Source organism: Equus asinus, chromosome 4 (genome assembly GCF_041296235.1).
Source record: "Equus asinus isolate D_3611 breed Donkey chromosome 4, EquAss-T2T_v2, whole genome shotgun sequence".
NCBI lineage: Eukaryota > Metazoa > Chordata > Mammalia > Perissodactyla > Equidae > Equus > Equus asinus.
The window spans coordinates 97757736-97783196 of NC_091793.1; the positions used below are offsets into that span (position 1 = coordinate 97757736).

Consider the following 25461-nt stretch of genomic DNA (forward strand, 5'->3'; position numbering starts at 1 on the left):
TTTGATATTCAGAAACCGCAATTAAGATTACCAGTCTCGTTAAGGAAAGTTTCTTCAGGGTAGGAGGGAGGAATGAAGGTTTAGGCAAAACCAATTTTCTCCCTAATTCAGTATATCAAGGAAATATCTATTCCTAATTACACTCACTTCAAATGACTGTGTTTTAGCAGAGAAAGACAAATAAGACTGTACGAGCATTTCTCTATAGGATAACAATCTCAACAGAACCCACAGTAATAAAAGATCTCTCATGCACCTGTCTTATAAAACTACGATGCCAACCCCAGGGCCTACATTCCTTATCCTCTGTTTTGCCCGTATCTGTAGCAGGGATGATGGACATCCTCAGAAGTCTAATGCCTTGCAAAGTGGCCGAATGTAGCTATAAATTCAATATTGTTTACTAACATCCTAGATTTAAACCTGGGTAGCCTCTCCTCTAAGGAAACAGAAAAATAGCCTCTTTCTGTAATAAAGTATCGGAGGGAATGAGGGCAACAGGGAATATATTTTTATATATTTATGTTTAATATAATACATTATTTATAAATTTAAATATATACATATAAAATTATATATTTGTAGATATATAAATATATTTATAATTTTTAAAGATTATTCCAAGTGAAAAAGATGATATATTCTAAAAAATACTCAATTCTTATATAAACAGTATTGGTTAGCGAGTCCAAAATTTATGCAGAACACAAGATTAAGTACACTCACATGAATTTAGTTACAAAGGAAAAAAAGAAACTATAACTTTTGATTAAAAATTTAATCAACTTGTATTGTTAAAAATGGTATTTGATCATATTTCAGTTACTATATTAGTATTTTTTGAATTTTCTAACTTCTTTACATCTGCATGAATGCAACACAACTTTATTTTCCACAAATATTCTCTTTCCCCTGTATTATTTAATAAATTATCTAAGTTTTTTCCACTGGTCTATGAAGTTTTCTTTATCATATATTGTACGCATACCAGTGACTACTGCCTTACTGTTTTCTTCCATTGGTCAGATTCAACACAGTGTTTTAATTATTTAAGCTTTATAACATTTTAATGTCTAATAAAGCAAGTAATCTTTTTCTCTTTGCTTATCTATCCAGATGAAATTTTAATCATTTTGGTGATTTCTTTCAGAATTATGTTGGATTTTTAAAATTTGCTTTGCATTCAAACTATTCATCAATTTGGGGACTGATAGATATAAAAGATGTAAAACCTTTTTTATATATAAATTTATGTATTTGTCTGTAAGTGTATCCCCACATACATTTACTTACATGTATTTATCTAAACGTATATGTAAATATTTATATACATTTATTTGAAAACATATAAAGATGTGTTTAGATGTTTATGTGCTCATATGACATTTGTCAAGGCTAAAATCCTAGCTAAACATCTTCACTAGAGAAAATGAATGTGGGAAAAAATTAATAGAATATTCTTCTGCTCACACCAACACATTTAACTACTTGTTTAATTAGGAGTTTGTACTTTAATTGAATCCACTGGTGATTATTACTAAATGAAATTTGTACTTGGATTTCAAATGTATATTTGAATTTGACTAATCTTGCAGTTTCAGTAACCTAGAGGTTTGAAAGACTTGGATTTAAAGAAAAATGAGTCTGAAGCCTTGCTTCACACTCTTAAACTAGCTACACAACCTGACCATAATAAATAAAATTGAGTCATACCTCTAGCCCCACTCACATAAGTGTGAAATGGGGATCATGATGCTGCCCATCTTGCAGAGTTGTGAGGATTAAATGAGATGATGTATAAAGAAATGATCCCAGTGCCTGGTTCATAGAAATTCCTCCAAAATGTCGGCTATTATTTCAATCTGGAATAAGCAACCGGCAAAATTTTAATGTAAGTAATAGCCCTTCTAAATAATAAGTTTTAACAAAATACAAACAGAAGAAAACAGTTTGAACTGGTTTAACTTCTTCTCTACTTTGAATATTCACTAGAAATAACTCAAATTCTCTGTTGTTCTCTTTGGGCTTCATCGTTAATTAGGCTTTGCCTAATTCTTTCTGCATCTCCTTTAATTTTTTCTCAGACTCTGTCTCTTGTCCTCTTCTCGTCTTATATTTATCTTTCATCCAATCCAATTTTGCCTGCCCAGGGAGCAAAAGTATTGAGCACCATGAAACTGGTTGAAGCATGGGTGACATCAGGCATGGGATTACTGCTGCCATTCTGGCTTCTCTTCCCTTACTCCATCATTTGTTTTCATTTTATAAAATCTTATGGCATAAATTCACCTGAAACCATGACTTTAGTCTCTACTGAATTTTGTAACCTCATTTTTTTTTAAAGATATTATTTTTTCCTTTTTCTCCCCAAAGTCCCCCGGTGCATAGTTGTATATTCTTCGTTGTGGGTCCTTCAAGTTGTGGCATGTGGGACACTGCCTCAGCGTGGTTTGATGAGCAGTGCCATGTCCGCACCCAGGATTCGAACCAATGAAACACTGGGCCACCTGCAGCGGAGTGTGAACTTAACCACTCAGCCATGGGGCCAGCCCCTTGTAACCTCATTTTAATGCATGTATGACAGTTATAGACTAAATAGGTTAATGATTTTATGAAAAATAATTTGTTAGTTTTTTTTAATTGAAAGAATACCATGTACCAGGCATGTGATTCATGAATAACATATTTATGATACAAGGTTCCATTTATACATCTATTTAGGAAATAATGCATAAACTTTTGTTAATCTCATGTCTTTATTACAATTACATGAATGGAACATATTGACTGAGCTCAAGTTTTTGTCTATCAGTGTAATACCTATTTAATTCATACATACCTAAGAAATTAAAGGACAGTATTCTTTTATCATTGACATTAGAAAACTTTTGTTCAGACAGCGATTTTAGCATATGCTATCAACATTAAGAGGATTCTCACTAGTGAATGTGTAAAAATGAAATGATATGAAGAGATTTACCCTGATTCAAGTTGCTTGTTTTCCCTACCACTGAAGACGGTAGACTGTTTTCCTTTTAGACATATCACATGGTTTCATTTAGGATGCTAGAGTCAATAAAGTTTTAATTTGACTATTTCTCCACAACAATGTTTTAAAAATATATTTATGGTTGCAAAATAAAAAGTAACAACAACTAAGAATTAATTTAATCTCTTAATTTACATTTCTGAGATTTCAGTTTCTTAAATCAAATTGATCAAAATTGCACCACATTCTATAAATTGGCAGCAACATTTAAGTGCCATAAAACTCAGAATTCTTGACCACTCTTTTATTGAGCAATGGTCCTTAAGTGATGACATCCATTCTCAAAGGCATCTTCCAAAAAATACAGCAAATTTTGAAAGAGAAACGAGATTGTCTTTTTAAGTAGTGTAACCCCTGTGCAATTTTCTCTCTCCTTTTTTGACCCTTTTTATTTCCTGAGGGTTTTAAGTAAAGACCTCCAATTTAAAACCTATTATTCAGTAGAAGCTGCTTTTCCCCTTCCCCCAACTGTAACCTTGCTGTAATCTCTGCCCTGTTATTTTGTGACTTTTTCACTTTGCTTAGCATTGAGCTGTACTTAAGATATAACCAGAATATGTGTGTGTGTGTGATGTCTGTACAATAGTTAGAGTGGACAAGTAGTTTTAAATATATTAAAAAGCAACTGACTTTTGCTTTTACACCATCATAATCCAAAGGATTCTTCCTTACTCTCTTTTTTTGTTTTTTAGCTCTTATAGATTTTCATAGCTAAATTTCTAAATGATGAGATTATCTCAGAATGATTATTCATAAACCATTATTGCGGTACATGGCCTTGTATTTATAGTGTGGAAGGATCATAACAATGGACAGAAGATATATTTCTTGGAGAGCATGTTCAATCTAATTCAAACAGATACACACAGTCAAGAAGGTAAACTCTGATGGCCTCACATTGTAGTCGTCTTTACCTGCAGGAGGAGGCTTATTTGAGGAGAAAAACTATCAATATTTTAAAGCAGTGGGCTTCAAACAGGATGCACAAAGACTTTCCAAGGAGTACATGGTTATAAATAATTTTGAGGGAATCGATTTTCAGTTCTCAATATTCCATATGTTCTCTTTCTCCAAACTGCCTGGGAAGTTACCAACGGTCCAGTTTGCCCTTGTCCACCTCCTTCTTTCCCTTCTTATACTTCCCAAAAGAAAGACTTACCACCTATTTGGAATTTTACAAAGGTGCTGCCATAAGTGCAAAGGCCCTGATACCAAACAAGGGTCAACTGAACAATTCCTTTAGCTAAGGTCTCATAAGCAACCCACATTCATTTATTAAGTGATGAATTTACAATAGAAATTTACTCCTTAGGACTATTGTTTATCAATATTTATATTTTTGGGATTTTGATAAATTGTTTACCAATAATGAAAGTAATGACAACTAAACCCAGAAGAAATATTTTAACTGTATGTGTTATGTGCATTATAATATTATTATTTTAACCCAAACGTTATGGTCACAGAAAATTGTTTTAAATAAAATTATATATATATACATTTTTTCTCTTTGCAGACAATTATGATAAGGTAATCAATAAGAGATTTTTAAGCATAAAATATCTTACTTTAGGATAACATTCTGTAAGGGAAGTGAAATGAAAACACCGTTTTAGGATAAAAAGGTATAACAAAATTTCCAACTGTTTATTTTTCTACTAGATAATTATGGGTCTCAAATTGTTATGATATTTGTATTTCATTAAAATATCTAAAAGAGTGGCAGAACATTTTATTTTTAAAATATCAATATTTATAATATGCCAGAAATGACATCTTTTGCAATTAATTAATCATATGAAAAAACATTATATGTCAAATATGTTCTAGGGTGTGCATAATTAAACAAAATTCATTTGGCAATACTAGAATGAAATGTTTGAAAATCTCAGCTCTAAAGTATAGTAAACTCATTTCTTCTAATATTAAAAAATAACTGTCTCGTAATATATTGAAGTAATCTTATGATAAAACAAAAGAAACTTCCTATCAGGAAATGTTTGAGGAGGTCCACATCTGATGGAAGCCTGGATCAAGGATTTGAGAGAACAAGTTGTCAATGGGTTTGGAGGATACGGACTAGTTTTCTACTTTTAGTAATTTCAGCAGGGTGTAATGAACTGCTTTCTTTCTAAATACAGGTTTATTCTGCTGGTTCTTGCTTGTTATGGGTTGCTAGTTGCTAGTTTCCTGTTGCCACTTTTAGTTTTAGAGTGACTGCCTTGCTCAATTTATCAGTCACAACAATACCACTTTTTCGGGTCAAATGGGCAGGCACTGTGGACAAGCCTGAAAGCAAGGTGTTACTGGAATCAGATTGTGAACTAGAAAATGTAACTTTCCAAATCTTTCCATTGAAAACAGAAGTCATTATCAACCTGCTGCTCAAAGTTCTATCATGTCCATTTGTGGGAATAAATGAAAGATAATGAATGCTTCCTGAGAAGAAAATCAACAATAAATGACGTCTTAGCAACAATAGGTATATATGTTGATACATAGATATATAGTTCCTCCTTAGCCCTTTTGGACATAATGGATGTAATGCTCATGCTTCAGAAAAGAATAAAAATTCATACTGTTATGCAAAATGTTATGAAATGAATAGATAATCCTTGAAGGTTACCAACACTTTAAAGTTCAAGGGAACTTGTGCCTCAACACAAATGGGAAAGAGTCAGTTGCCTGAGTTAACACTCCCCATAAAATGGAACACCCAGAAATACTTCTCCCAGAGCTCTTCTGGAAAGAGAAGTTTCTGGCACTTGGAACAAGATGATGTAGTTTTTCCATGTGGATTTGGCTACGAATTAAAACATTCAGGAATTTGTTTGGAGATGTAGGAGTGAGACCAGGTTGAAAATAGAAAATTATTAAATATTTCAAAAGAAATGAAGAGCTCTTATTATTGGAAGAATAAAGTAAATTGATTTTGCTACAAAAGATCATATTAGTTGCAGAATAGAGAATGGACTCAAAGGGACTACAGAAGAATCGAGAAGACTGTCTGGGAGGCACTGCTGTAGACCAGGTAAAGGGTGACTGTAGGGTGGTCCAGGGTGGAGGTGGTGGGGAACGAGATGAGTGGAAAGCTTCAACAGCTATTTGCAAGATAAAATCGAAGGAAATTGTTGATGAACAGGAAAAGGGGTGTGAGGGGGAGGGACACATCAGAAGTTAACCTTAGGTTTGGGCTTGAGAATCTCCAAATAGGCAAGGATGCTTTTTAAAAATTGTTTTTCCTTGTAAGTAGTCTAGACAAAGAATGGTTAAATCAGTAAGTGTATTCTTTTGAGTAAAGATAACTTTAGGGGAGGTATATCTATATTTCTGCAAATTATGTCACATTCCCTCAATAGGTGGTTTTGCAGTGTAGCACTTTAAAAGACACTATGTAAGGAAGTAGAAAGGTAATGAAATTGTGAGGTTAAAAAATGCAGGTTGCAATGTAGTTTCTGTACTATGGCTACATTTAAATTAAGCCTTAAAGCTCTATATTTGTATATGAACGCCTATAAGGTCTATAAGTGCTTAGAAAAGTTCTTCGAGGAGGTTCCAAAGGGTTAAGAGTGGTCATATTGGGGAGGGGAGGGGCATGGGAGTTAGTAAAGCCAATTTACTTTTTATCCTTTTTACTTCTGTATGGTTTTGTTTCTTTAATAATGCAAATGTATATCTTTGGTTAAGAAAAAATTTATTCGCACAAAAATAGTGATTGTGGTGGTTAGACCACCCCCAGCCCTGGTGGTCTAGTGGTTAAGATTCAGTGCTCTCACCACCGCAGCCTGGGTTTGTTTCCCAGTGAAAGACTCACACTGCCCATCTGTCAGTTGTCATGCTGTGGTGGCTGCATGTTGTTGTGATGCTGAAAGCTAAGCCACCAATATTTCAAATACCAGCAGGGTCACCCACCGTGGACAGGTTTCAGCAGAGCTTCCAGGCTAACACAGACTAGGAAGAAGGATGTGGCCACCCACTTCCAAAAAACTTGGCCACGACAACCCTATGAATAGCAACGGAGCACTGTCTGATACAGCACCGAAAGGTGAGAGGATGGTGCAAAAAGACCAGCAGGGTTCTGCTCTGCTGTCCACAGGGTCGCTAGGAGTTGGAATCCTCTCTCTGGCACTAACAACAAATTGCTTTATTATTTTTGATGAAAGACATTATGCTAAATGTCTTGGATAACAAGTAGGAGTACTAGTTATCAACAAGTACGCACACTGGTAAGGTCAGAGGAGGTGAGCAAAGAATCCTATCATTCCTTAATACCAGCACACTGGGGCAGTGGGAAAAGGTCTGTGCTCAGGCAGCAGAAGCGGACTTTAACTTTTACTCTATTGCTCAATACCACAGGATCTGGGCCAGTAAATTTATCCCTCAGGTCTTCAATTCCTTATCTGTACCATTGGGAAGTTAGGCTAAATGAGGGGTGACAAGCAGTTAGCATGTGGCCCCTATTCTCCACACCTTCACTCTTGGCAACTAGTTTTTAACTCATCATGGCTCTCTTTCTGCTGAGACAGATCTACTGCCAGTCAGAGTTGGCACCCAAGAAGAAAAGTATTTGTTATCTTAGATTACATGGAGAGGCATTATAGGCTGTTAGAAAGAGCCTTGGAGCCTCCTTGTAGCCATGGGCCTTTGAGACAGACAAACTTGGTTTAAGTCCCTCCACTGCCACTAACTGAGCTGTGTAATCTGAGGCAAATGAATGACTTTCTCTGAACTTCAGTTCTTTCATGTGTAAAATGGGGACAATAATTCCTATGCCCTTGGCCAGCCCATGGTCAGCATGTAATCTTAGCTGTATTTCCTCCAAGGCTTTTACCCCTCCAGGAGTGTATGATTTTAATCTGAAAATAAATCATGAGAAACTTCACCCTAATTTGCATATGATTCTTTACCTATTTTTGTTGTCCTCATTTACCGTGTTAGGAGCTGCCTTCTCTCAGCTCCCTAAACCAAAGAGGCTTACATCTGCCCAGATCTGCTTCTCCACGCCGTTGGCTCAGCCACAATGGACTGTGCTGAGCAGAGCGTCAGAGTCTCAGTGCAATACTCAAAGCCTGTGCAGAGGTCTTGCTGATACCTTCTCTGTGCACTCAGCTTTGGAGGCGTGATTCTTGATATTCAAGGAGGGACTCAAAGTGGAGTGGTTTCAGCCTGAAGAGCAATTTAGCTACTCTGTGTTGATCTTTGGTCATGATCAGGCGTGGTCTTTTGCCTGAATTGAGGAGCCAATAAAGTGGCTGAGTCTCTGCTCCCCACCCCCTCTTCGGTAACCCTGTGAACATGACTAGGTGGGGTGTATGATGCAATTTGATTTGTTAGAGGATGAGTGGTTTATAACCATCATTTGCGAGTAAATTACTTAGCTGTATTCTTCTTTATGACTGGCTGAAGAAACTTACTTGATGGTCTAATATAATTTATTCCTGTGAATAAGTGAGTGACCTTCACATCTCGGTCTGTCTCCTGTGACTTATGGGCCTTTTTTCCCTCAGGGAAATGGCCTGTGTTTTACCACTGCCTACCATTTCCCACATTCTGTTCCACTAATTGTGTACATAAATAAGCTGGCCTTCTAAGATGCTGATGGAAGTTATATTAACATACTAAATATCAAAATAATGCTGCTTGGTGTGTAACAAGGCATCTTTCTTCTAAAGGTCTGCAAGCAGTATTCAAACGTTTTGTCCTGTATTGACGGTCCTCTTTGGTATTGAATCAAACAGTACTAGCCCTGTCATACAGATGGGAAAACTAAGGCTCCAAATAAAAAAAGCAACAGGTGTCCAGTGGTATGGAGGTGGGTCACAGAACATGTAGGAGAAAAGGAAGCAGCTAGAGAGATGTGTGAGATGCTCGCCATATTGGATTGTGTGTGTGCAGGAAGTTTGTGTCATGCTTTGCTTAAAGAATAATAAGCACTGAGATTTGCTGAATTTCAAACATGTTCCAAGCAGTGCTCTGAGTGTTTGACCAAATGAGATCACTTAGTTCTGGTGACAATCCTTTGAGGTAGGCATTATTATGAATGCCCTCATTTTGCAGATGAGGACAGAAAAAGTGAAGTTAGCTTGCCCAGGGTCGCATAGGACAGGTCCAAAGTATAGAATCAGGCTGCGCCCTGCATTTTCTAGACTTCTTACTGAAGGGAGCTGAAGAGACTTCAGCATTCATTCAGTTTAATATGTCTCAGGATGTGACCATCGTACCATTCTGTATCTCTAGTCCTCACGAAAAATGACGAATGGGAAATTCCTAGGCTTTTTATTTTTTTGGAGGGAGATTGCACAGTAATTTGCTATTTTCACAAGTTCCCGGGTGACTCCTGCACACACTAAAATTTTGAGAACCTCTGATTTGTTTTTGAACTGTTCCGTGCACAGCTGCAGAGGTTCTCATTTGGCACTGAGCGGCTGTTGGGTGGAGTGAGATGCGGATGGAGATCAGCACCTCGCAGGCAAGGCTCATACCCACTTCAGCTTGGTCCCTCTGACTTTCTCTTTTATGCTTTGAGATACTCAATGACATTACATATGAAGGGTCCTGAAGATAAAAAATCCTTGAAAACCCAACCTAGTCCCATCTCCCCCCTCCACATTTCACAGGTGGGGAGACTAAGTCTCAGAGACACTGGAATGATTTTCTCAAGGTAATCCAGTTTAATGCAAGTAGTGGGACTTGAAACTTCCACTTCCTGAACTTTGGGCTATTACCGTGTCATCATACTACAGACACTAATCAGAGCTAATTGCTAACTTTCAGAATAGCAGTTCTTAAAAATCAAGATGAGGGAGGCCAGCCCCATGGTGTAGTGGTTAAGTTCAGCACTCTCTACTTTGGTGACTTGGATTTGTGGGTTCAGATCCCAGGCATGGACCTACACCACCTTGTCAGCCATGCTGTGGCAGTAACTCACATATGAAGTGGAGAAAGATTCGTACAGATGTAAACTCAGGGCTAATCTTCCCCAAGCAAAAATAGAGGAAGATTGGCAACAAATGTTAACTCAGGGCATATCTTCCTCAGCAAAAAAAAAAAAAAAAAAAAAAAAATCAAGATGAGGAATGTGTACAGGTTTACTCAGTAAACTACCCAGAAAGGCCCAATGCAACCGGGAGAGGAAAAAGTCACAGACAGTCAGTGTGTACATATGGCGAGTTGGGGATTGGGGGCAATTTGCTAGAGAAACCACAAGTGTTCTTTTGGAGTGCCAAGGGACTTCTACACCAAGGGAATTGTTCTGTGCTTTCTGGATTTTATAGAAAAAGGAGGGTGTAGGGACAAGAAGGAAAAATGTCGATATGAAAAGGATTTTGAGGATCAAAATTGGAGTCTTAAAGTTTACAAATGGAAATGTGAGAAAGAAAAAGAAAATGTGGCCACCATTTTACACATCAAGCAAGAGGATCTTCCCAGGATAAAAGTCAGACCTTCAGGAGAAAGAAGCAGTAACCCAAATCTAACTGAATGGTCAGGGTAATGGACAGTCACTCCTGGGGCAGGAATCTCCTCACTAGTGCAAGAATCTCCTTGTGCTGGTTGGTATCTCTAAATTCACAGAGTTGGCGCCCTAGCAGGGGCGCATCAGGAAATGCATTGCTTTCTGCCCAGAAGAAAATCTGCTCAGACTCATCCCCTTAATCAACTCTCCCTCACTTCTGCTCCTTCACGAGGAAATCAACAGGAGAGCTGCGATGAGTACTGAGGGAAATTTCTAAGGACTTCACAGTCCTGCATTTCTGGACGTGGAGGGATTTTGGGTCATTTGTTCTTCCATTTGGGGGTCATGGTTTTAAAGAGAAAAGCTGATGTGTTATATGAATAACTGGCTATCTAGATGGTGTCAAGAAGAGGATGATGTGTTCTGGACTATAGCTTAAATTTCCAAACGGATTGGCCCCAGAGAAGGTATAGAATATTTCTCAGAATGATATGCATACTTGAGTAAAAAAAGGATTTCTCCTGAAATTCTAGAGGAAAGTGGAATATTACCCAGATGGAACTACAAAGCAAAATACAGAATGAATCAGATACATGAATGGACTTTACAAATTCCAAACTGTCATACCGAGACTTCCAACAGTGCAGGAGATACTTGGCAATTCTCAAAGAGAAAATGCAGGAAAGAAAGTCAGAAATTATTCTTGTGGAGTAGGATATTGATATGATGATGCTCGAGAATGGATACACAGTGAACTTAGATTTGTAACACAGGAAGGAAGAGATAATGGCATAGTGGTCACCAAAACTTTCTTGAACAATGACTGCAATATACCAAGGAATTTTCTTGCCAAGTATGGAATTTATAAAACCAGAGGTCAAAAAGCAACTGGGTGAGATTAAAAGAAAAAATAAAAGAAGTCGTATGATTTTCAAAAATTTATTGGAATTGTTTTATTTAACAGAGACTTTAGAAAGATGCTATTGACTAAAATGGAGTTGTGAGTTATGTTTACAGCCAAAGACCCAGAAAGCATAGGCTATAACTTAGTCTTAGGTTAACAAACAATAAAAAGAAAGTACAACTGCATAGCTCAGATTTTACTTGTATCTTCTAAATTATGGCGAAGTCTCGTCTATGAGAAAAAGAACAGAGAGGTTGGAGCTTAAGGAAAGGGAACGGATGGTAAAGGAACAAGTGGGTGTATAAAATGAATTTAAGCCAGGTCTAGATCACTGATTCTCAACCGTGGCTGCATTTTAGAATTACCAGAGAACCTTTAAAAATACGTGCAGAGATTCCAATTTAATTGGTAGGATGCAAGGACCCAGGCAAGGACCTTTTTGAAAACGTCGCTGGGCGATTCTAATACGCAGTCATCTTTGAGAACCATTGCCTTGGATAAAGTAATTATACACCAGAATTCACAAAGAACTTACAGGTGGAGAACAGAAGAGGTGTCAGAGACTGGAGATGTTATTTTTAGAAAAGCAGAAAATGCGGACTCTGGAAACTACAGAACAAGCCTGACACTCTTCCTTAATAAACTCTGGAAAAAACTGTCCTGTGAGGACTTGCAAAAGAAAGTAATGATTACTTGGAACTGGCACAGGTTTACCAAGGACAAAGCATGAGAGACTCACAGTGTGTGTGTGAGTGACTGTGTGAGTGTGTGTATTATTATATTGGTAAATCAGTGAAAAGTCAGTACCTTGATTTTTGGCAAGGCATTTGATAAAGTGCCTGGCAATATTTTTGCGGGTGATTTTCTGATTGCAACCCACAAAGCTCTGGGTGCCCATGGAGACACCTCAGAAGTCTCTCAAAAGCAGTTGTTACAGGAAAGCAGGCCCTGGGCCTCTCACCCCACCAGCCACTGGAGCCAGAGAGATTCCATTTATATCTATTTTTATTTAATTATTTGGAAGCAGATTTTATTTGAACAAAGTTATATTGCTAAAAATAATTTGGAAACTACTATTTTAGATGACAAGATGCAGACACTGAAGTCAAGTGTTATAAGGTAATCTTCATTCATTAAACAGATATGACCCTGGGTTGTCAGACTAAAGGGGAATCTTCATAACCCGCTGTCCTTTCATTAAAAACTCTGATTGAAACACTGAAGGCAGGCTTACAAAGGTGGTTGGAATGCAGGTGGGAACAGTGGGTAACGTTCTAGGTATCAGAATCAAGAATACATAACCTCATCAGATGAGAATGATAGACCCAAACTGAGAGACAATAATTTTCTAGGGATGTGCTAGGCTGCTCATGCAGCTGTAACAGAATACCACAGACTGAGTGGTTTAAACGACAGACATTTATTTCTCACAGTTCTGGAGGTCGGGAAGATCAAGGTGCCGGGAGATTCGGTTCCTGGTATGGGGCCTTTTCTGGGCTTGCAATCAGCTAGCTGCCTTCTGGCAGCATCCTCACATGGCAGAGAGAGAGCTCTGGCATCTCTTCCTCTTCTTATAAGATCATTAATCCCATTATGAGGGCTTCTCTCATGACCTCATCTAAACCTTGTTACCTCCCAAAGGCCTCACCTTCAAATATCATCACATTGGGAGTTAGGGTCTCAAATATGAGTTTTGGGGGGATACAAATGTTCGGTCCATAACAAGGGATAAGTATAAACATTCTGCTGGTAGATTATAAACAAATATAACTTGCATAAGTCATATAAGTAAAATAAATCGAATAAAAACAGCACTTCATAGCGATTCGCATGTAAAAGTCCTGGGGCTCTAAATGATCACATCCTAAAATGAACAGGAAGAGTGAGGTGGCTATTCAAAAAAGTGAACACAATATTATTGTAATCCAGTTTTTCCAGGTCACAACAGGCTGAGAGCATGAATGATCATGATAATAGTGATCATTGACAGTTTATTTATCTTTGGCTCACCTAGCACATAATTATAAGAATCCAATTTTTCCTCTACATCTCTGGCCTTGCAAATTCCTTTCACTAGTTCTGGGAGTCCCCAGGGGACACCTTACATATACTTGCAAAACTCATCTGTCAGCTGTTATTTAGAGGTGACAATAATTCACGTTTCACAGAGTTGTTGTCTGGATTAAGGGGTTTAGGAATGTGAAAGCGGTTTAATAAATAGCAAAGATCTGTAAAAAAAAAAAAAAGATTTCGATGTGATATAGAATGGGCCATCTCTTTGTACAGTAGATGCTGCCTGTCCTTACCTCATCTACCCCACCCCCACAGCACTGAATCCCTTCTACTCCCAGCTGCTGGGCCTTTGGCTGCCATCCCTTTCTGGGAGCTGCCCTTGGAGAGCCTCACCCAAGTTCACACCCGCATCATGAGGACAGGCCGAATCCAGTCTGTCTGGGAAGGTGAGAAAGAGGTGTAAATGCTTGAGTTCCTTGTCCCGTCTTGGGACAATTCCAAGAGGTTGTCCCAGTTATAGGCCTTCCCCTTGGGGCTGGTCGAGTCCTCTGTTGTGACTGCACCCCAGCTCATCTTCTTTCCCTCTCTGCCCCTTCCTACCTCCTTCCTTTCACCCAAGGGTGTTAATCCTAAAAGCATATCCTAATATGCTTTCTTCACACGTCTTTGTCTCAGAATCTGCTTCCTGGGGAACTCAGTGACATTTCCCAATCAGACAAAGGAGGAGTGAGTTTTTCTAATGTAATTTTCCCTTTTCTTGATCTTTAAGTGTTTAGTGCATATAGATGCAAGAGAATATAATAATTCATTTATTCATTTCTCAAGTGAGCATTCATTTAACATTTACTATTACGTCTTCTGGACAAACAGAACACTTGATCTTGAGGGTAAGTTTCTGACCAATTTGGGAAGGACCTAGTGAAAACATTCACATGTCAGTGAAAATCAGCCTCGTGGTAAATTGCAAGTTACTGGTAGTAAGTGCTTTGAAAGCTCAAGAGGAGGCCACCCAGTGTGACCTGGAATGCTTTGTGAAGCTTTTGAATCAGAGACTCTGAGAAGTTTGGAGTGGACATGATTTTAGAAATTTTCTCATCTTAGATCTCATTAGAATGTGAGGAAATTAAGTCCTAGAAAAACCAAGTGATTTTCTTCAAAATCACAAAGCTGATGTAACAGCTGAACCTTGAAGGAGGGAGTAAGATTTAGATAACAGAGAAGTCACCCCTGGTTTTCACAGTCTCCTTAGTCTTCAGCATAATTGTTAATCCCAGGGCTGTCCACACTCTGCAGAGATCTGATCGACATCCTGCCACAAGTGTCAGCTCTTGGGGACAGTTATTGGTGTATGCTCAGCACTGTCCACGGAGGCCCTCTGGGGTCTGTGCACGTTTGAACAGAGCACTGTACCCCAGGAATGTGGGCTGAGGGCCCTGGCACTGCTTCACATTTACCTCCTATGACTGCTGTGGCTGGAGCTTCCTGCCCATGAACCTGCCACTTGTCTCTGTGTTTCTAGTTCCTGGGGTCAGCTAAAGCTGCTCTGAAGCAAACACCACAAATCACCTCTTTACATGATCCCGATGTCATTTGACATTACATTACAGTTCCTCTCTTCTGCAGTCCTTCCTTCCTTTGGTGTAGTGTGATTTAAATATCTGCAACAGCTCCATGATATGGTTTACAGCAGCAGTATTTCAGGCTGACTTTTCATCAGAAGCTTAGAAAATGATTCATAATTATAGTGACCGTTCCCTTCTGGCTGAGATTCAGAGATACCAGACAAAGCCCATGGAGGAGGCTCTGTGTGTCTCCTTCTTGACCAAGTGCCCTGGCCAATCTTGTGGAATTGTGCCGTTGGAAAAGCCAAGAAATTCAAGAGGGCACTTGAAAGACACTCCACCAGGCTTGAGTGATGCTGTGTGAGGAGCAATAGAACTTTTGTAAGAGTTGTGATTTGCCAGTTATTGATAATGACTAGCTTCAGGCTACCAGAATTAAGACTGACACCTAGCATGGGAAGATATGCAGTTTAATTAAAAGATATTATAAGTAGTCATTTATTAATTTATCCTTTACCTTATTTTGAAGTCATAATTTGCAAAGTAAGACAGCAATTCCACAAAGCTGAAAGTAGAGAAAAAAACTATTCTTACAACCTTATTATAACAAATATAATTTTTATATATTCCCTTCTATACTTTTTCACATATTCTTATGGACAATAATAGAGACATAGTATTTTTATTTTCTTCAGCCACTTTTGTGCTTTTTCTATATTTGTATTGAGTGGCTATAGCATAATTAATTTAATCATTCATTCAAAGTGAACATAATCATTCTCCTGTTTTTCAGCATTTAATTTGTTTTTACTTTTTACAATGATAAATAATACCATGAGGAACATCCTCATTATACAACCTTTCCCACATATTGTATTATTTCTTCAGGAAGAATTCCCCAAAGCAGAATTACTGGTTTAAAAAGTACAAACGTTGTGATTCCTCAAAGATATTTGGGCTCCAAAAGAGATGCACCAATTTACAATTCCACTGAGTAATACTTTATTAGGTAAACAAACTTCTCATTTTCCTTTTTTTTTTTTGCATTTCCCATTAATCCTGCAGAGAATTGATCATGAGTGAAAATTGTTTGCTCACAGGAAGCATACGATCTGTTGAATTTATGTCAGCGTAGTGTGAATAATCTAATGGTGTGGTAAAGAGGATGCACAGAGGGGTTCTTGCGGCTTCTGTCCAGCGTGGTGCTGGTGCCTTGTGACCTGAGGCAACAGCAGTGCCAGCTTTGGAAGTGGTGATACCAGCACTGACCGGTGGTGGTGAATCTGGCATCATCATGAGCTGCCATGGGCAACAGTGCCCCTAGCATTGAGCATGGAGACCCTGAAGTGATGTCCATGCCTATTGAGAATAACTTCCCAGGGCAACTGCAGGAGGTCCAGCAGGAGGATGAGGCTGGTCGACAACTGACTGACTGGTCCACAGTGGATGCAACCAATGGGAAGGGAGACCCTGATAGTCTGTGATGTCAAAAGTGCGTGTACCACACGAACAGATGGAGGAGTATGGGAACTTTTGATTAAGGCTGAGGGAAAGTATTACTGGATTGGATGAAGCAGAAAATGTATGTATTAGTATAAATATGGCCCATTGTTGTTTTATCACCCCAGGCCAGTTCAGTCTAAAGAAATGTGGTTTAAAGAAGAAATACTAGAAATTTTCCATTGAACGTGATGGCAATTTTTGCTTCAAAACAGATATTTTAAATTATATACAGGAAAATCTTTCCATTCCCAATTTTATATTTAAACAAAACAAGGAATACATATTTTTCAAGGGATTTTTCAGCATATATTGAAAAGATCATATGATTTTTCTTAATGTTGCCTATTGGTATATTATACACACAGGTTTTCCCATATAGAATTAGAATAACAAACACATCAATTTAACAATATTTATTGAAAATTCATTCTGTGTAAGACACCAGATAGGTTAGGAAATAATAGTAAAGGATAATGCATTTGTACAATCTGGTAATCAAAAATGATCATGTCAATGACGTGATTGTAATTAGGAAGATTGCTTCTTTCATTTTATAGAGATGTTCTTGCCACATGATCTCTCATTTATTTTCGCCATATATATTTTTCGATTATTTAAATATAACTCATTTGAGTAAAATTCTTAATTCTCCACTTATATAGAAACAGTTCTAGTATTCTTAAAGATTTTCTCTGGGTTTTGATTCTGTTCAAGTTGCTTGACTTGTATTTCTTAGGAGTACTAATCAGAAAATTTCTAATTTTCATGGCGTGCTGATAAAGCTGGGTTGGCCATTGATCTCCTCTTGTTTCAGTAACTGCCATCCTTATTAAAATTGCTAAGTGGAGCCTAGTGACTAGAAGACTCAGATATCAAAGCAATTACACAAAGGGATTGCAGCATAATCCAGATTCAGTTTTAACCAATTTGTTTTTCTAGTCACTTCTTAACACACGTGTCTAAGTTCCTGATGATAAACCAGGGGCAGAATCTCTCCAATAAAGAGGGGTTTGAAGTACCCTCCAGACCTTCTTTGGTGTTGAAGATCAGGAATAGTCTGTGATTGATTTCAATTATTTAGATTTCACTTTTAGAATATAGGCCTCCCCAAAACAAGGATCACAGAGGGCCTCTTAATTCAGATGCGGGAATGTATTCACCTGTTGAAAGTCAGAATTTTCTCTTACAGGAAGAGGAAAACATCCACATACCCCTTTATCTATATTACCCGGTATTAACATCCCCCAGAGCAAATTCAACTTAGTGTTTTAATTTAGCTCATGTAACATACTTGGCACATGAATATTACTTCTTATGAATTAGTAATTAAAATTTTCTTCTAAAAGGTATACTATTGTGACTTTTAATATTCTTCTTTCTGAAGAGAGAAAAATGTAAATCAGACGAGGAGCGGTTACAATGCAACATTCAGCTACTGGCTGGGAGAGGAGTGAAGAGGGAAATGAAAAAAATGTACCAAGACTTCTAGCCCTTAGATTTAATTAAAAACTGCTCTTTTTGTTTGCCTTTTTGGCATGGCTGCAGATTAATATTTTTTTCCGCTTTTCTGTAAAATTAAAAATGCCCATTGTTGCTTTTTAGTGGATAGAAAAAATGTTTAAATCAGTCTCTGAAATAATACTTCAAGCCAATAACCAAACCAATAACCAGTCATTTTGAAAAGAAAAAAGAAAAGAAAAGAATGAAACCTAAAGCAATCTAGAATAAAAATTCCTAAAAAGCTTTCATTTGACTTCTCCTAGTTATTGAAAATATTTCTAATGACCAATTCTTTCATTTTACAAATATTCAATTTATTTTTTAGCAGGAAAGGTTTGGATTAAGTGTCTCAATGTAGAGTTTTCTAAGCCTACAGTTAAAATGCTGGTTTTCTTAATCCTGTTTTCATGTCCATCTATTTCCACCCAATATGAAGCTCACTGTACTTTCAGTCAATTATTGTGTTTGTTGCCGAGCTCCTACTGTTGGATGCACACCATGATAGGGGCCAGGAACAGAAGAATTAATAATACAAGTGCCTGCCCTTTGGGAACTCATTTCTAGCGGCAAGATTGACAATTGACAAAATACTACTCCCATGATGTTTAGATTGGTCCAGTTATACTAAGGGGATTTTGCTAATAAAAATGTACTAGTTGGGGCCAGCCCAGTGGCACAGCAGTTAAGTTTGCACGTTCTGCTTCAGCAGCCCGGGGTTCACCGGTTCGGATCCCTGGTGCGGACATGGCACCGTTTGGCAAGCCATGCTGTGGTAGGCATCCCACATATAAAGTAGAGGAAGATGAGCACGGATGTTAGCTCATGGCCAGTCTTCCTCAGCAAAAAGAGGAGGATTGCAGCAGATGTTAGCTCAGGGCTAATCTTTCAAAAAAAAAAATACTAGCAAAAACACTAAGAGAAAATATCATATATCTAGAAGAACTTATAGAGATTATCTAGTTCAAATTCCCCTCTTTTGAATGAGGACACTGAAGCTCAAACCTCACAGGCAGTGAGAGCTGCACTGGTAAAAGATCCAAATTTTCATGTCTTTTAATCCTTTGTTAGAACGGGAGTTACTTGCACAAAAGAACTTATTTGATGACCATCTGTAGATGCAGACCTCACCCTCCATTATTTCTAGGTATTCTGAATTGGAAATTAGACAACCTTGTGTGTTTACCCATTAATATGAATTTAGTCTTTGTTTTAAAACATTGGTTTTATTATTATTCAGGTATAGTCAGACTAACAGTTCAGGAGATGATTGCCATTGAAAAAGATAGTTTGTTACAGTCCCAAGAAGAGAGGGTACGCCATACCATGCAGGGCCACATGGAGAAGCACCAGGAACCATCAGGAGGCAGAAGGAGCAGGAAGAAAGCATGGGCAAGAGCCTTTATTGTGGTTTCTGAGGGAAGGAATGAGTGAGGCAGGTTATGCAGGCTTGATTGGCTAGTTGGAATAATTTCAGCAGGGTCTGGGATACAGGGGCTCTCCTGAGTTGTCTGGTACCCAGCCCTGAGGTCATTAGGACAGAGGAATATTGATCTGGAATGTAAAAGCCCAATAGAGGAGGTGTTGGGGGATGTGGGCTGAGGATTGGTTGGTTTGCATATGAAAGCTGTGCCTATAGGAGATCCATTTGCTACCTTTAGTAATTAACTAGCCCTGGGAAGGGCAGTCTTCCCCTGGTCAGTAGAGCCCCAGATGCCAGAGCAGAGAAGAATGCAGAAAATAAGAATATATAGTTAATACAGTCATTCTATCTAGGCACATGCATTTTATTCTTTTGGGAATAGAGCTGCCCTTTAAGAGAACCAGTTCTGATTATCAACATTATAACTGCCTGTGATGAAGTTTTTAGTTTAGTTTGTTTTTACTTAAGCCCGAGTATCATCGTATAATTTTGTCTCTCTTTAGACAAGATACTACATATTTCTGGAGCGGCATGTCATTTGAACTTTGGCAATAACTTGAGCTCTCCAAATGAAAAGTGATAATAAAAACCTCCAAAATACACATATTTCTGTGACTAGTAATTACATTCCCACACTTAGAGGATGGATTTGTGAATTTAGTTTAGGAAAAAATAACTCTTTGAGTTGAAAAAAACCCAAGTAGACCATATATAACAAGTTGTATTTCCAAAGTACACCTATAAGTTCACATTTAGAAACTCGGAAAGATCTTTGTTATAGAAACAGTTTTGACAAAGGGAAGGTGGGGTCCCAGTTAGCCACCTTTATCATATTTTACCCAAATGTAGCTAAACTTTGAATTGAGGGGGTCCAGAATTTAATTAGCTAAAATTTTGAGAGTAGGAATGTTTGTTGTGTGGGAGAAAGATGGATGTGCTTGTGGCAAATATGCCTATTTGTAAAATGGGCATCACTAGGTTTTATATTCACTTTGTTATCACTCCAACCCAACCTAATGCAACTCAACCCAAACAAAGCCACACACACAGTTCTCCTCACATCCCCCATCATCCAGTCCCTCCTGCTACTCCTCACATCCAGAAATGTACCCATCCCATTGCACAATGACCCTAAAACATATTCCTCCTTTCCTTCCAAATCAATACCTGTGCAATTCAGCAAAATAGATGCTAAGGGGAAAGTAAACCTCAAACTAAATCACGTTAAGATGTAAAATATTTCTAATCGATCTCCTTACCCACCCAAAGTATTCGAGTTTTAAAAAGAGGATGCTTGCATCCTAAGTCAAACTATAATGGAGGGCAGGGTGAGATGTGTCTCCTTAGCAACGTAACAGTGTGCAGGGTATATGGGGTGATGTAATTTTCAGCAGAGAACTATCGGGTGATCCTATCAACTCACTATAGACGGGTCCTCCCCTGAGACCCACGCTTACAATAACTTTGCACATGAAATGTTAAAGGCTCTGAGAAGTTCTGTACTAAAGAAACCAGTCTAACTATGATTAGGTCAGCTCCCTAATACTATTTTTATGTTTCACAATGTCTTCTCTTTTTCTAATTCCAAATATACGTCTTTTCTAGGAAAACCAAACTTTTCCACAATAGTTCCCATGGTAGGGACAAGGGATTCTCAGGGAGGGACAAGAGTAGAGTGACAGCTGCTATAGTTAGGGGTGTCCTTTGCAAATGGAATACCATGAAGTCATGAGAACAATCGACTTAACACCTGTCTATGGATTATGTTCTGTGGGGATTACATTAACCAGTGCCAACATGGATGCAGGGAGAAGGGTGGGACGAAAAGTGGAAATTGAAGTCTATGGAGTTGGTTGTTTTGGGTAAAAACAAAATCTCAAATCCATCTTGCAGGCTTGTTAGAGATAATCAACAGGCAGCTAAGACCCTCGAATGTTCTCCTTGGCCCTGTGGAGCCGCTACTCTGGAATTCAGTGGTGTGAAGAAATTCTGGTAGGGATGTCCTATGTCAGGGTGCTGTTTTTAATCCTTTATCATCAGGGTGCTAGTTATCTTGTTGTGGTGAACTAGGTGGCTGCTTAGGTGGCAGCTAGAAATTGTCTTTCTCTTGAAGAAAGTAGACTTGAAAACTAGCTTATTGATCAATTATATATGGGCTCCCATTTGCTATGAAGATAAGAAATCCACTGAAAAAATCATGCATTTTTGTAACTTTCATTTTCTTGATTCATATGAGCATCAAGTAGTGAAAGGGCTAATAAAAAACAATAGCATAAAGGGGGAGAGAGCGCTTGGTTTGGACTTTCTCTTTAAAATGAAAAAACTATACACAGGTTTATTAAATGATTCATTAGCCTGAAAATTATTAGTCTTCCTCTGTTCTCAGTACTTATACTTTACTTTTGCCCGTGTCCTTATAACCTTCCTGTAATGAAGAAACAAACAACAAAAAGCATAAAACCCAAAAAACCCAAACCACCTTTGCATTCTGAAACATAGAATTTCTACCTAATTTGAAATTTCTGCCAATAATTTCACCAGAAGAATGTGCCAAATAAGTGAATATTTTTAGTTCCGTGAGCTAAACAGCAGATACAGATCTGTGATTGAAGATAAACAATCTGTTAGCTAAATATTTTAAAATCACAAATACAGTTTCCTCCTAATACACAGCATAAAATTGTTTTTGAAGCTTGGATTGATTTTATCAGTAAATTCTTGGGGTTTTTTTTTTTTTTTTTTTTTTTGTCCTCTAGTAAATAGTTAACCAGTTTGTTTAAAGGATGTTAACCTTTTCAACTAGCCGCTGGATAGCATGGTGGGAAATGCCTGTTTCTGTAGATGTCTTCCTGACAGCTAGTTTACAACAGGCTGTCATTTTGACCTGCGTCTCTGGCTCATATCATTTGTATCAGAGTTCTTGTCAAAGGAACGCATTTTAAAAGGAAACCATCTATGACTCCAAAACAATATCAATTGCTTCTCATCATTGCCATTTTCTATATGACAAGGAAAGATCTTAGAAATGCTTTCTTAATTTGGCCCAGTCTCATTCTAAAATCCTAAATAATGTTGTCATACAAATTGACATTGTATTCTATTGAGCCATTTGATGCTTTTTTATATTTGTTTGACAAAATGGATCATTGATTAAATGCTATGATTCAGTTGTTTCTAAAAAATAATAAAATAAAATAGGCTTTCTTCCTACATTTAACAAGAATCGTTTAAATTGCAAAAGAGCTACTCTTCACAGACTCCTGCTGGTTCTTTCCATTGTAATGAGAACACAAAATAATATTAAAGAAAATTAGGACAAATTTTGGGAATTTTCCTACAGAATCATAAAATTATCAAATGCTGTCTTAGTCAGCTTGGGCTACTATAACAAAATATGATAGACTGGGTGGCTCATAAACAACAGAAGTGTATTTCCGTCAGCTCTTGTAACTGGGAAGTCCAAGACCAAGGCATCAACAGATACCGTGTCTGGTGAGACCTACTTTCTGGTTCACAGACGGCCATCTTCTCCCTGTGTTCTCACATGGTGGAAGGGACCAGGGAGCTCTCTGGGGCACTAACCCCATTAGTGAGAGCTCCACCCTTATGACCTGATAACCTCCTAAAGATCCCACTCCAAATCCCATCACATTGAGGATTAGATTGCAACATAGGAATTTTAGGAGGACACAGACATCCAGTCTATAGCAAATACAAAATAAAAAGTTATGTAAATCATATTGTCAATCAGTCTTTTCTTCAAAGCCATCTACAGCTTTTCAAAAAATACTTTTTATGCTCCCTGTCATGGGATCAAAACATATGATACGGGAATCTTTGGCCTCAATAAGCTTATAATGCGATGTTCTGTTTTACCAAGGTTTTATTATGTGTGTGTGTGTTTAGCTCCACAAATTCTTACCCTGAAAGGGAGAAAGTATTACCTTGAAGTGGATTCCCTTCTCTGTTCTAGATTATGGCCTGGTGGCTTGACCTGATCTTTGTGATTTAGTACAGCTGTGTGATCTTAGGGTTGGAGCTGATGCTATAATACGGGCATTGCCATTCACATGCTGTACTATGTGCTCCTTCACACTCAGTTTGTGTAAAGCGTTTGGAATGCAGCTGTTTCTAGGCTCGCCCTTGCTGCTAGCTGTCCCTCTCAGATTCAACAGCTGCTTAAAACTGCTTTGCCCAAAGGAGGCAAGTAGCTGAGGTTAAGAGTTCAGGCTCTGCAGTCGGCGTACCTGGGCTCAAGCTTCGAATCGTCAGCGGTCCAGGTATATACCAAGCAGGTTACTTAACCTCTCTGAGTCTAAGATCCCTCAGCTCCAAAATGGGAGTAATAATACGGGAAAGCCCTATTACACTTTAAGTTAGTTAAAAAAATGAATCAAGTGAAATGCAGGGGCCTGTTTTTGTGAGATTAAGGAAATGAGGATGAGGGCTGGCGCAGGAAGGGTTCCTGTGACAGGCAACATGGAGCCTATTTGTCCTTTAAGCTAATCATCACCTTTCATCCCTGGGTGCATGTCCTCTCATTTGCTCGTGCCGAGAACACAGTCAGAAGTGTACAGCTGCTCTCCGAGGGACTGGGAGGCTGTTCACAGCCTGTTGAATCAACAGCTTCTCAGAGGAGCAGAAACGTATTTTCCCACCAGCCTCCAAGTCACCTTTTGTGTCCTCAAGCGTGGCTGCATGAGATAGACTGAATAAGGGGTAGCCAAGAGTAGAGATTTTCTATTTACACATCATTGACTATTTCCTTCTCTTCCTACTCTGTCTTTTCAGGGAGAAATGATAGACTTTGGCACTTTAATGATTATGTCTATTAGAATGATCTAGCCTTCTCTAATGCACAGCATTTTTAAAACTTCTTTCATATTCATCATATTTGTTTTTTTATTCCTGAAATTATTTTTCTTAAAGATCAGGTCTATTTATCTTAAAGATCTGTATTGAAAGCATTCCAAAGTTGAATTAAATCCTTAAAATGCTGGTAACAACAATAACAATTATAATAAAACGAAAACTATAATTTGTTTAATACCTGTATGCCTGGCACTTAACATATTATGTCATTTGATATAGATACTAATACATTTTAGTAAACAAACTGAATTTCAGAATGTTGCATCCATATCTCAATTTGCACAAGTATATCTGAGCCCAAACTCACATTCTTCCTGTTATAGACACTTGATGATGGCCCCGTCATAAATTTTAACTTTCTTGTTTCTTCATGTGAGGCCAATATGAAGACGTTCTAGCAAGTATCTCTAAAAAATCATTGTTATTTATTTGGTTACCTCAAGGCTTCCAGATTTGGGTCAAGAGTCTCATGCCCAGATATAATGATTTTCCAAATGTGATTTTCCAAACGCATTTATGGACGACTGAAGGTCTTGTTAGTTAGCTTTAGTTAGATGCAAAATTGTAACCTCATGACTGTAATGCCACTGAGCAGTCCCTTCAAGTCAAAGGAGGGGCAGCAATTTGTTATGACTGTTTGGATATGTTTTTGCCAAACTGGAAATGTTTTTGGCTCTTGCCTGATAGGAATCTGATCCAGTTTTAGATTCATCAGATCTAATCCATTGAAACTCTTTTTTCTTTTGCAACGAAAATAAAATACTTTCTTGGGAGACACTTCCTGTAGTCATTCCCAGTCGGGCTGGAGCCTTCTCCCGCACTCTGATTTTCTGCTTTTACTGCTAAAGCCCTATGAAAGAGAAGCACAGATGAGAGGACACAGCGACATCTGCCTTCCTGCTTGTAGTTCCTTAAGTGACAATTCTGTGGGATGCAGTTGTACTGATATTGGTAGAAAAGGGAACCCATTCTTCGTTATTGAAAATAGCTTTTCTTTCTCCATCGAAAATGACAATTGTGCGTCACAGGAAAGTGGGAGCTTGGAAGGAAGAAAGTGTCAGGATAAATTTAGCTTTTGTCTTTCTTCCGATCTCAGTTTGGATACTGTTTGCAAGATGAGCACCGTTCTACCCTCAGGACCACGGAGATTCTGAAAGGGGTGGGAAATGGCACAGGTGCGCTGGG

At 38.1% G+C, this 25461-nt stretch overlaps 1 long non-coding RNA gene across 1 annotated transcript in view; it reads left to right on the forward strand.

The window, feature by feature from the left end:
• The first annotated feature begins 5711 nt into the window (after positions 1 to 5711).
• LOC139045192 (uncharacterized) overlaps positions 5712 to 25461 on the forward strand; it is a 142101-nt gene continuing 122351 nt past the window's right edge. The window contains exon 1 of the long non-coding RNA XR_011503087.1: positions 5712 to 6080. This is a non-coding gene — a long non-coding RNA (uncharacterized lncRNA). The remainder of the gene's footprint in view (positions 6081 to 25461) is intronic.